The 9,575-nt window shown below is 27.5% G+C and overlaps 1 long non-coding RNA gene across 1 annotated transcript; it reads left to right on the top strand.

Annotated features, from left to right (window-relative positions):
* Positions 1-3,116: 3,116 nt before the first annotated feature.
* Positions 3,117-8,557, top strand: LOC126904719 (uncharacterized). Its single transcript, XR_007703804.1, has 4 exons — positions 3,117-3,623; positions 7,841-7,962; positions 8,030-8,199; positions 8,272-8,557. It is a non-coding gene; the product is annotated as an uncharacterized LOC126904719 (long non-coding RNA).
* The last annotated feature ends 1,018 nt before the right edge of the window (positions 8,558-9,575 follow it).

Raw genomic sequence — 9,575 nt, 5'->3', positions numbered from 1 at the left:
AGAAGTTTTATTTGTAAGAGCATTAACCACAATTTTATTGATATCTATTTTCTTTTTTTTTTTTTAAATGACATTGCAAATGTATAGAACACAATTATGAGATCTTGATATGTTATTAAATTCAAGATCTGGATAATCAGTACAAATATACTCAGCTATTTCATTTAAATAGTTTTTCAGTGCCATTTTAAAATTATTTTTAAGAAATAAAAGTATTTAAAATGGTCGTCGTTAATTTACCATACAAGTAATAAGATAAAATAACTGGTATTTTCCTAAGCAATATATAAGCAAAGACCAAATAAAATTGTCCAAGCAACGTAAAGGCTAGAAGACTAGAATTAGTCAATGCAACATTTAGGCAAAGACCAAATAAAATTGTCCAAGCAACGTAAAGGCTAGAAGACTAGAATTAGTCAATGCAACATTAAGGCAAAGACCAAATAAAATTGTCCAAGCAACGTAAAGGCTAGAAGACTAGAATTAGTCAATGCAACATTAAGGCAAAGACCAAATAAAATTGTCCAAGCAACGTAAAGGCTAGAAGACTAGAATTAGTCAATGCAACATTAAGGCAAAGACCAAATAAAATTGTCCAAGCAACGTAAAGGCTAGAAGACTAGAATTAGTCAATGCAACATTAAGGCAAAGACCAAATAAAATTGTCCAAGCAACGTAAAGGCTAGAAGACTAGAATTAGTCAATGCAACATTAAGGCAAAGACCAAATAAAATTGTCCAAGCAACGTAAAGGCTAGAAGACTAGAATTAGTCAATGCAACATTAAGGCAAAGACCAAATAAAATTGTCCAAGCAACGTAAAGGCTAGAAGACTAGAATTAGTCAATGCAACATTAAGGCAAAGACCAAATAAAATTGTCCAAGCAACGTAAAGGCTAGAAGACTAGAATTAGTCAATGCAACATTAAGGCAAAGACCAAATAAAATTGTCCAAGCAACGTAAAGGCTAGAAGACTAGAATTAGTCAATGCAACATTAAGGCAAAGACCAAATAAAATTGTCCAAGCAACGTAAAGGCTAGAAGACTAGAATTAGTCAATGCAACATTAAGGCAAAGACCAAATAAAATTGTCCAAGCAACGTAAAGGCTAGAAGACTAGAATTAGTCAATGCAACATTAAGGCAAAGACCAAATAAAATTGTCCAAGCAACGTAAAGGCTAGAAGACTAGAATTAGTCAATGCAACATTAAGGCAAAGACCAAATAAAATTGTCCAAGCAACGTAAAGGCTAGAAGACTAGAATTAGTCAATGCAACATTAAGGCAAAGACCAAATAAAATTGTCCAAGCAACGTAAAGGCTAGAAGACTAGAATTAGTCAATGCAACATTAAGGCAAAGACCAAATAAAATTGTCCAAGCAACGTAAAGGCTAGAAGACTAGAATTAGTCAATGCAACATTAAGGCAAAGACCAAATAAAATTGTCCAAGCAACGTAAAGGCTAGAAGACTAGAATTAATCAATGCAACGTTAAGGCAAAGACCAAATTTATCTAAAACAGAAAAAAGGTTATAAAAAAAAAATAAAGTTATATTTTTTATAAGTTAAATTAGTAAAAGCTATAATTATTTCAATAAAATAAATAACTACTTAAGTTAATTTAAAATAATTAAAAAAAAAAAATGTATTTTAAAGAAAAAAATGTAATTTAATTAAAAATTAACACAACATAAAATATAATGGTGTAAATAATACAAAAGTTTGGAAGTCTGTTCCACACTACTACAATCAATATCTGAAACAAAAATAAAATACACAATTATTATCAGAAAAATTTTAGAGTTACAGTCTTATCTGTTGAGTATAGTGACATTATGTCTTAAATTAATAAAACAATACAAGTATTGAAAACATTTTTTTTTCTTCAAAAATTACAATCATCAAATAAAATTATAATTATTCATTATTATAGTTTTTTCCTTGATTATTTTTTAGACTTTTAGCATATTAAAAAAAAAGAAACTATAATTTGTCAATAATATACAAATTGTTGAACATAATTTATATTGTTTTGTTTTTATAAAAAATAAAAAATTTGTAATAATAAAAATTTGTTTCAAACAAAAAGTTTTCAATCACTAAAAAAACCCTTAATAAATAATAATACCTTAGTACAAAAGCCAAAATATCAAAATACTAAGATTAAATTTTAAGACACATAAAAAATCTGATAGGTTGAGAACATCTGCAAAAAGGAAGTTAAATTTAAAAAAAATCTAACTTAGATTAGTAGATTGTAGAATTAGTAAATTGTTTGAAAGGGAAGATGAGTTACATAAAAATTCACACTAAATGACATAATTAGGTCATTTAGTGTGAATTTTCAAAAAATGTATCGGATAATTATGCCATTCCAAATTTAATATTGTACTTTATAATTTAATATTATAATCACAGATAAAATAAAATTTTATCTTACCTGTGCTATAATTATCTTAGAATTTTGCTACATTAATCAAAATATGCAATAATAAGCTTACTAATTACCTTTATTTTAAATAAAAAGATGTTACAATTTAACTAAAGTCCCTATATTTTGTAACAAATCTGTTGTAAACAAAACTTAAAAAATATGACATTTGTACAATTTATTACTTCAATTTGTAAGATTCAAATACAAATCTTTGTTAAAAAAATTTAAAAGATAGAAATAAAATTGTTATAATGTAATTGTATTAAATAAAATATGTATAAATACCTTACTAAATAGTAGTAGCACATCCAATTTGAAAGTTAAAAAGAAAAGTTGATACGAAAAACAGAATAAAAAAAAAATTTTATCATAAAAAAGTCTTAAAAAAGACTATTTTTAAGTCTTGAAAAAGACTGTTGTTTAGAAGTCTTAAAAAAGACTGATTCTTAAAAGACTTAAAAAAAAGACTTTTAAATAAAATATAAACGCTTGAAATTTTATAAATTAAATTTAATAAACTTCAAAGCGCTGATTATGAGATCTAGAGTCGTATATAGCATAAACAAAGGCAACGACGACTGGAACGAATTTATAAAAGTAACGGAGGAATAAGTCTATGTCAAGACAAAAACAGTATAGCCAACACAAAGTTTATATAAAAATACTTAGCGCGATATAATTGCATAACATTCTCATATTCGTCATCAATGCACTATGTAGGTTATATCGTAGAAAACGGGATGTCTTGGCTATATTTATTATGTTTTGTAATACGAAACTATCAATTATTCTGTAAAAGTTATCATATTGCCAGATGGTTTTCATTAGACACCATTGAAATTTAAAAATGTCCATTTTCGACTGCATTACTTTTGAGTAGTGAATTTCCGATTGGGTTGAACTTCCAGTTGGTGACTCTTTGTAAGAGTCATATAACAATCTGAAAACTTTTTTATTTAAATTTTGGAGTCGTTTTAAAGTCTGGTACCGGACCTGTATATTTTTGTGTTATGACACTGATGGTGTTCCAGTCATCAGCACGAGGGTTATAAACACAGTAAATTAGATCTAGTGTTTACTCTAAAAATGGACTAAGATGAATTATGTTCTAAAATTATTGTTATTAAAGTTATGGAAGAGATCCAACTAGATTGAGGAATGAAAGACAAGCCATTAATCTTTTATAAAGTAAGCAATCATTTATTAATAATTAAAATTAGTTATGATTAGCAAATTTTATTTTGGTACTTGCAAAAAAATATTGAAAGTTATTGTTTTAACATCAATAAAAATTCGTTTAACAAAACTTACAAGAAACATAAAACTTTTTTAAATTAATTGAAGAAAAAAATTGATATCGCTTATTATACACAAAGTAGAGTTTTATTTAATTTGAATTAAAAAAAAAACTATATTATATTATTTATCCGANAGAGTTTTATTTAATTTGAATTAAAAAAAAAACTATATTATATTATTTATCTGAATAGTCATATTAAAAAGCTCGAATCGGTATTAAATTTGAGAGAATTGTGTAAATTTTCTTTTGATTGAAATATTATCAGTTAAAAACAAATTTTCAATATATTATTGATTGAGTGGTATAACATCACTAAATAAAAAATTTTTTATTATAGTAAAAAGTTCAAAACAATGGTTAACAAATATATAATTTTATTTTATAGTTAAGTTTTTTTTTTAATTAAAAACTTGCAACCATAAAATATTTGTGTAGAAAAAAAACTTATGTTTAAATACAAGCTCACTTTAAAATGCTGATTAATTTTGTATTTAGAAAATTTAATCAATATTCACTGAATTTAATTACAATCTAAAATTTATTTTTTCAGTTTTGACTGATCATTGTGTTAGAATGTGTTGTTTACCTAATTTTTGTAAACATCTAATTGAGATGGTGAGACCTTATATTGTAGTGCCTATAAGTATAGTTACACTAACAGAAAAATTCAAGGTAAAGCTTTTTTTTTATGTCCAAGATGTACTAACCTGCAATGTTGTATAGTGAGTACTCAGTAACTATTTAAACATATATGAATTATATCAATATTATTAATTAAATTATTTCTATTATAGGCTGAAAATTGCACAATCTACTAGAAAATGACCATATTCAATTATCTTATTATATAATAGAACAAGTAAAAAATAAATTAATATTAAAATTGTTGAAATATCTTTTCATATCAAATTTTTATATATTTACAATTATTTTAACTATGAGTATATAAATTACAATGATACATTATTTTGATAAAACTATACTTATCGTTTAGTAAGTACATACTTACATTTTATAATATTGTATGTTTTAAGATTTTTCTCATATGAATTTATTATCATCACTCACTAATAAGTTATAAGTATTATTTTGTGTTTAAATTTTATAAAGTGTTTTATCGTTAATTTTTCTTATATAAATTAAAGAGAGAAACAACTTTATTTAAGAAAAGCGGACTGCCCGACATCCGGGTTGCCAATCTGACACAGCGTAAAATTCAAACTTATGTTACACAAAATATAGAAATTAGTTGGTATTTACAAAATAAACAATATTATAACATAGTTACAAAAAGTTAAAAAAATAAAATACATAGAATTTAAGGTATAAATTAAAATCTAATTATACATAAAAAAAAATAGATAAATTATTGTCATTCATATATATATATTTATTAATTGAGTTTTAAGAGTATAAATGCTTGTGGATAATATGTAAAGTATCACGCATAATGGTTAGACAAATAGCTCTTAGTTCATTTAAATTTAATGCGTGAGATTTAAAAAAATTTTTTAATAAAAGCGACGCTGTTCCGCGTGCTCCAAACCAAAGGCCGTGGACTTCCCAGTTGTTTATTCCGTATTTGTTTTTTAGGAATGGAATAACTGGTTCATAAATAAATTTTTTCTCCTCATCTATTTGCTTGTCCTGGTTCTCTTCGTTCGTTTCCCAACGGAGCGTTGGGTCCAGAACCATTCCTTTATTTTTTGTTCGGTCGAGAATAATTATATCAGCCCTTCTATTTTGCTGACTGTTCTCTTCCGTTGAGGCCAAACAGTGAACTTCTTCATGTACCTCAAAGCCTTTCTTTCGAAACATATTAGCTAGCTGAGTACGTATTTTGTGGTGTGCTGAGTTTCTTAATAGCTCTGATCGTGGACAGGAACCACGGATGTGGGAAAGCGTTTCTATTATGTTCTTCTCACTGCAAGAGGGATTTCTGCAGTGGCGGTTTCCCTGACTCCGCCCTCCTGTCGCGCGATTAGCCATTGAATTCATCGACATTTTAATGCCGTTGCACCAGTCGTTGCTCGTAATGCCGGCTTTATTGGATACCCAGCTATTCGCCGGGGTGAATGATTTGTACCACTTCACCCCTATGCCTCTTTGTGGCATTTGTGCCCATTTTTCAAACTCTAAAGCCCTAAGTTCAGCCCTTATAGCACGTACATTGTTTCCAGTCACTCCTCCGAGGGTATCTCTACATTTTTTGATTTCTGCTTCCATATTGCGGACTGTATGGAGATGATTGTCTCTGATTTTAAGTAGAGATTGACATATGTTAATATGTTGAAGAGATGCCTCCCAAGTGACTCTTAAAATTCCGAGTCCACGAAGCTTTCGACCAGTGTAGTATACTGGTATCGGTGTGTCAGCAGGAAGTCCTACAATCTCCCTTACCCCTTGTCTCATAATGGAATCTATTGATTCTAGAAATAGGGGATCTAAAAGATCCAATGGGGTGGTTTGCATGGGATAGACTAATTTTGGGAATATGTATTGCTCTAGGATATTCAATTTTTGGTCCCCTCTCAAAAGAGGGGATGTTATTAGCATTCTAAAATCTTTTTCAAGGCTGGTTATGAATTTTTTCCTGTCAAAGACAATACTGTTTGAGTAGTTGACTCCGAGGTATTTAATCTGTTCATTGATTGAAATTGCACGTATAGTGGCACTGTCTGATAGTATAAGATCGTTAGGAGAAAGCTGACCCTCTCGAATATTTATGGCTATTGATTTTTCTGGATTAATTGACATACCTATTTGTTCGAAAGCTAGTTGTAATGTCTCGACTAATATTATTGCATTTTCTTTGTCTCGCGCTATAATAACAGTATCGTCAGCGAACGCCAGTGCGGACAGTCTGTCTAGAGTTGGTGATAGCTCAAAACCATGAACATTAGCAATATCGGGATCAGAAATTAGCTTCAAAGCAAAGTCTTGACATAGATTAAAGATTGTTGGTGAAAGAGGGGAACCTTGTGCTACCCCACGACGTAACGTAATATAGTCAGTTGTTTGCTTATTTACTTCAATTTTGGTAGCGTTTGATGTTGCTAAAGATATTATAAGGTTCCGTAGATTATTCGGTAGTGATAAAGATTGCAACGTGCGACGGATGTGGTCGTGCCCTACTGTATCGAAAGCTTTGGCTAAGTCTAACATTACTATACAACAATTGTCCTTCTTTTCTCTAGCCACTCTTAAGCAGCCCTCAACGAGTGATGCGTTTATATGTGCTCCTGGCATTCCACAAATAAATCCTCTCTGCACTTGACTACATTTTACTCGTGCTCTCAAAGCCTGGTCTAGACTTCTTTCTATGATTCTACGAATTACGCTGAAAATCGTTATTGGCCTCCAGTTGCATAAATTTTGTTCGTCCCCCTTTTCCTTGAATATAAGAATAGTACGCCCTGTTCGGAAAGTTAAAGGGATATAGTTCCATTCTAGCATTACTTTCCCGATAGCCCATATAGCATTACTGCATTTTACATTTCTTATTGTACGGAGAACAATTCCATCGGGGCCTGGGGATGTGTCTATACATATCTTTTTAATGGAAAGCTCAATGTCCTCTTTTGTTATTAGAAATTTCTCGTTAATATCTACGCTAGATTCGTATGCCTCGCGTATTTGATTGTTGGGTATCTCGAAGAGGGAACGATAGTGTTGGTCTATAACTGGAGTTTCCATTTTGAGCTTAGCAGATTTTTTTGAATTCAGAAGTTTCCGCGCTACTTTGCGACGTTGATTTGCATATTGCCATTGTATTAGGTCATAATTGTATTGGTCACTAATTTTTTTTTTTCGCCGTTTAGAGTATCTTTGTGGGTTTGAGACTTGGCTNTGAGTGGTATAACATCACTAAATAAAAAATTTTTTATTATAGTAAAAAGTTCAAAACAATGGTTAACAAATATATAATTTTATTTTATAGTTAAGTTTTTTTTTTAATTAAAAACTTGCAACCATAAAATATTTGTGTAGAAAAAAAACTTATGTTTAAATACAAGCTCACTTTAAAATGCTGATTAATTTTGTATTTAGAAAATTTAATCAATATTCACTGAATTTAATTACAATCTAAAATTTATTTTTTCAGTTTTGACTGATCATTGTGTTAGAATGTGTTGTTTACCTAATTTTTGTAAACATCTAATTGAGATGGTGAGACCTTATATTGTAGTGCCTATAAGAATAGTTACACTAACAGAAAAATTCAAGGTAAAGCTTTTTTTTTATGTCCAAGATGTACTAATCTATTTTAAACTACCATTTTTTATGTCTATAGGTTTTAACTGATTTAACATTTTCCCACTGCTAGTAGTTAATACAAATATTAATACATACAAATTTTTGTATGTAGGAAATAAGTGACATTCAACAAAGAGTTAAGCATACATGTCTGTTAGAATATTAATGAAATATCTAATGCCTTATGTAAACCTGCAATGTTGTATAGTGAGTACTCAGTAACTATTTAAACATATATGAATTATATCAATATTATTAATTAAATTATTTCTATTATAGGCTGAAAATTGCACAATCTACTAGAAAATGACCATATTCAATTATCTTATTATATAATAGAACAAGTAAAAAATAAATTAATATTAAAATTGTTGAAATATCTTTTCATATCAAATTTTTATATATTTACAATTATTTTAACTATGAGTATATAAATTACAATGATACATTATTTTGATAAAACTATACTTATCGTTTAGTAAGTACATACTTACATTTTATAATATTGTATGTTTTAAGATTTTTCTCATATGAATTTATTATCATCACTCACTAATAAGTTATAAGTATTATTTTGTGTTTAAATTTTATAAAGTGTTTTATCGTTAATTTTTCTTATATAATTTTAAACAATAGTATAAATAATAATAATAATAATTTTTATAATTATTTTTAATTTTAAACATATTTAATTTATTATTTCTATGATGTTATATTATTTTTTTCTAAAATAAGTTTTACAAATTCTGTTCACACTTTTAAATTTAATTTGCAGAAATTACCTAATTTGTTGTTCTAACAATATATTATAAATAATTTTCATTTATTTTTAAGCTTTTAACATTTTATACTTAAATTTACTGTTAAATTAAAGATATTTATTTGTTAATTTTATGTTACTAATGAATTCAAGTATATATTTGGACATCAACTAGAAAAAATTATTTTCCTCTCAAATTGCCATTATCTTATAGAACGTTGAGAATAGTGNTTATTTTCCTCTCAAATTGCCATTATCTTACAGAACTTTGAGAATAGTCAACACTATTAGCATGTTGTTTGAATTAGTGATCAATTTGTCCTTAAAGGACTGTAACATGCTAGCAAATCAAAAGGCAAATTATTTTTTATTAACCATGTCCTAACATTTACTTATCTCACTGTATTTTTTTAGTAATTTTTATTTATTCAATTCTTATTCCTGATATTTAAATAATATTTTTTTTCAGTAATTTATGAGGCCTTATTAAATTATAGTTTTATTTACATGAAGATATTATTTATTTATATATTCAAAACTGAGTATATTAAATATACTTAGTTTTGACTNCATGAAGATATTATTTATTTATATATTCAAAACTGAGTATATTAAATATACTTAGTTTTGACTTTTTTTTTTTTGAGTTTTTGTGCTCTTATATTTTAATAGAAGTAGTCTAATTTTATTAATATGTAGTATTGTAATTTTATTTACTGTAAAGCTATTTCTTATAATAAATTTAACTACTTTTTAGAGCCTAGTTTAAATTTTAGTATTGATCATTCTATTTTTTTAAACATTATGTTAATTTGATGTTAAA

This window comes from Daktulosphaira vitifoliae, unplaced genomic scaffold, assembly GCF_025091365.1.
Source record: "Daktulosphaira vitifoliae isolate Bord-2020 unplaced genomic scaffold, ASM2509136v1 Scaffold_4, whole genome shotgun sequence".
Taxonomy (NCBI): domain Eukaryota; kingdom Metazoa; phylum Arthropoda; class Insecta; order Hemiptera; family Phylloxeridae; genus Daktulosphaira; species Daktulosphaira vitifoliae.
The sequence above is the reverse complement of the archived record's forward strand: the minus strand, read 5'-3'. Positions and strand labels throughout refer to the sequence as shown.